A 3980-nucleotide genomic window follows, 5' to 3' on the forward strand; every position below is an offset into this window, starting at 1 on the left:
AACTTCCTCTCACTCTCTCTCTCTCTTTTATTTTCTCTCTATCTCACTTTTCTCTCTCTATCCTACTTTGTCTCTCTACATTTCTTTCTCTATCTCTCTTCATTTCTCTCTCTCTAAATTTTCTCCTTCTATTTCTCTTTTCTCTCTCTCACACACTCTCTCTATCTCTTCTCTCTCACTTTCTCTCTCTAATTCCTCTCACTTCTCTCTCTCTCTCTATGTCACTTTCACTCTTTCATTTCTCTCTGTCATTGTCGGTCTCCCACTTTTGCTCTCTATCTTTTCTTTCTCTCTATCTTTCTCTCTCTATCTCATTTCCTCTCTTTCACGATCTTTGTTTCTCTCTTTCTTTCTCTATCCCACTTCTCTCTCTACCTACATTCTCTATCTAACTTTCTCTCATCTTTTATCTCTCTATCATTTCTCTCTCATTTTCTCTCTCTATCTCACTTTCTCTCTATACCTTTCTCCCTCACTTTCTCTCTATCTTCCTCTCCCTCTCATTTTCTTTCTACCTCTCTCTCACTTCTTCTTCTCTATCTCTCTCTCTCTTACTCTCTCTACATATCTTCTATCTTTCTCTCTCTATCTCACTTTCTATCTCTACCTTCTCCCTTTCTTTCACTTGCTTCTCTCTCTCTCTCTCACTTTATTTTCTCTCTACTCTCTCTCTCTCTCACTTTCTCTCTCTACCTTTCACTCTCTCTTTTCTCTTTGTCTCTTTTCTCTTAACTCTCTCTCTTCCTCACTATTTCCTCTCTACCTTTCTCTCTCTATATCACTCTCTCACTATCATTTTCACTCTCTACTTTATCTTTTTTCTCCATCGCACTTTTCTCTCTCTCTCACTCTTTCTCTCTACATTTCTCTCTCTTTCATTTTTCTATCTCTATCCCATTTTCTCTCTCAACCTTTTCTCTCTCTTTCGCTTTCTCTCACTATCCCACTTTCTCTCTACATTTCTCTCTCTATCATTGTCTCTCTCTAACTTTCTCTCTCTATCTCACTTTGTCTCTCTACATTTTCTCTCTCTATCTCATTTTCTCTCTACCTTTCTCTCTAAATGCTCTCTCTATCTTTCTCTCTCTCCCTCTCTATCTCACTTTCTCTATCTACCTTTTGCTCTCACTTTCTCTCTCTCCCACTTTCTCTCTACCTTTCTCTCTCTCTCACTTTCACTCTCTATCTCACTTTCTCTCTCTCTCACTTTCTCTATCTTCTATCTCATCTCTTTATCTCTATCTCACTTTCTCTCACTACCTTTCTCTCTATCTCACTTTCTCTCTCTCTCTACTTTCTCTTTCTCTCTCTACATTTCCCTCTCTATCATTCTCTCTCACTTTTCTCTCTTTTCTCTCTATCTCTACTTTCTCTCTCTACCTTTCTCTCACTTTCTCTCTCTCTCACTTTCTCTCTCTATCTCACTTTCTCTCTCTACATATCACACTTTCTCTCTCCATCTCACTTTCACTCTCTCTCTCACTTTCTCTCTCTACCTTTCTCTCTCTCTATCTCTCTATCTCATTTTCTCTCTCTATCCTTTTTCTCTCTATCCCTTTCCTCTCTACTATCTCACTCTATCTATCTCACTTTCTCTCTCTACCTTCCCTCACTCTATCTCACTCTCACTTTCATCTCTCTATCTCTCTTACCCCTCTCTCTCTCTTTCTCTCTCTCCCTCACTCTGCTCTTTCTCTCTCTATCTCTCTCACCGTTCTCTCTCTACCTCACTTTCTTTCTACCTCACTTTCTCTCTCTACCATTTCTCTCTCTATCTTCTCTCTATCTTCTCTCTCTCACTACCTTCTCTCTCTACATCACTTTCTCTCTCTATGTCACTTTCTCCCTCTCTCTCACTTTCTCTCTCTACCATTCCCTCTCTATCTCTCTCTCTCTATCTCAATTTCTCTCTCTCACATTTCTCTCTCACTCTCACTTTAGGGTTTAGGGTTTGGGGTTTAGGGTTTAGGGGTTTAGGGTTTAGGGTTTAGGGTTTAGGGTTTGGGGTTTGGGGTTTAGGGTTTAGGGTTTAGGGTTTAGGGTTTAGGGTTTAGGGTTTAGGGTTTAGGGTTTAGGGTTTGGGGTTTAGGGTTTAGGGTTTAGGGTTTAGGGTTTAGGGTTTAGGGTTTAGGGTTTAGGGTTTAGGGTTTAGGGTTTAGGGTTTAGGGTTTAGGGTTTAGGGTTTAGGGTTTAGGGTTTAGGGTTTAGGGTTTAGGGTTTAGGGTTTAGGGTTTAGGGTTTAGGGTTTAGGGTTTAGGGTTTAGGGTTTAGGGTTTAGGGTTTAGGGTTTAGGGTTTAGGGTTTAGGGTTTAGGGTTTAGGGTTTAGGGTTTAGGGTTTAGGGTTTAGGGTTTAGGGTTTAGGGTTTAGGGTTTAGGGTTTAGGGTTTAGGGTTTAGGGTTTAGGGTTTAGGGTTTAGGGTTTAGGGTTTAGGGTTTAGGGTTTAGGGTTTAGGGTTTAGGGTTTAGGGTTTAGGGTTTAGGGTTTAGGGTTTAGGGTTTAGGGTTTAGGGTTTAGGGTTTAGGGTTTAGGGTTTAGGGTTTAGGGTTTAGGGTTTAGGGTTTAGGGTTTAGGGTTTAGGGTTTAGGGTTTAGGGTTTAGGGTTTAGGGTTTAGGGTTTAGGGTTTAGGGTTTAGGGTTTAGGGTTTAGGGTTTAGGGTTTAGGGTTTAGGGTTTAGGGTTTAGGGTTTAGGGTTTAGGGTTTAGGGTTTAGGGTTTAGGGTTTAGGGTTTAGGGTTTAGGGTTTAGGGTTTAGGGTTTAGGGTTTAGGGTTTAGGGTTTAGGGTTTAGGGTTTAGGGTTTAGGGTTTAGGGTTTAGGGTTTAGGGTTTAGGGTTTAGGGTTTAGGGTTTAGGGTTTAGGGTTTAGGGTTTAGGGTTTAGGGTTTAGGGTTTAGGGTTTAGGGTTTAGGGTTTAGGGTTTAGGGTTTAGGGTTTAGGGTTTAGGGTTTAGGGTTTAGGGTTTAGGGTTTAGGGTTTAGGGTTTAGGGTTTAGGGTTTAGGGTTTAGGGTTTAGGGTTTAGGGTTTAGGGTTTAGGGTTTAGGGTTTAGGGTTTAGGGTTTAGGGTTTAGGGTTTAGGGTTTAGGGTTTAGGGTTTAGGGTTTAGGGTTTAGGGTTTAGGGTTTAGGGTTTAGGGTTTAGGGTTTAGGGTTTAGGGTTTAGGGTTTAGGGTTTAGGGTTTAGGGTTTAGGGTTTAGGGTTTAGGGTTTAGGGTTTAGGGTTTAGGGTTTAGGGTTTAGGGTTTAGGGTTTAGGGTTTAGGGTTTAGGGTTTAGGGTTTAGGGTTTAGGGTTTAGGGTTTAGGGTTTAGGGTTTAGGGTTTAGGGTTTAGGGTTTAGGGTTTAGGGTTTAGGGTTTAGGGTTTAGGGTTTAGGGTTTAGGGTTTAGGGTTTAGGGTTTAGGGTTTAGGGTTTAGGGTTTAGGGTTTAGGGTTTAGGGTTTAGGGTTTAGGGTTTAGGGTTTAGGGTTTAGGGTTTAGGGTTTAGGGTTTAGGGTTTAGGGTTTAGGGTTTAGGGTTTAGGGTTTAGGGTTTAGGGTTTAGGGTTTAGGGTTTAGGGTTTAGGGTTTAGGGTTTAGGGTTTAGGGTTTAGGGTTTAGGGTTTAGGGTTTAGGGTTTAGGGTTTAGGGTTTAGGGTTTAGGGTTTAGGGTTTAGGGTTTAGGGTTTAGGGTTTAGGGTTTAGGGTTTAGGGTTTAGGGTTTAGGGTTTAGGGTTTAGGGTTTAGGGTTTAGGGTTTAGGGTTTAGGGTTTAGGGTTTAGGGTTTAGGGTTTAGGGTTTAGGGTTTAGGGTTTAGGGTTTAGGGTTTAGGGTTTAGGGTTTAGGGTTTAGGGTTTAGGGTTTAGGGTTTAGGGTTTAGGGTTTAGGGTTTAGGGTTTAGGGTTTAGGGTTTAGGGTTTAGGGTTTAGGGTTTAGGGTTTAGGGTTTAGGGTTTAGGGTTTAGGGTTTAGGGTTTAGGGTTTAGGGTTTAGGGTTTAGGGTTTAGG

The sequence above is a fragment of the Curcuma longa genome, chromosome 1 (assembly GCF_044706935.1).
Source record: "Curcuma longa cultivar G26 ecotype Majalengka, Jawa Barat chromosome 1, ITB_CL_G26_1.1, whole genome shotgun sequence".
Lineage (NCBI taxonomy): Eukaryota > Viridiplantae > Streptophyta > Magnoliopsida > Zingiberales > Zingiberaceae > Curcuma > Curcuma longa.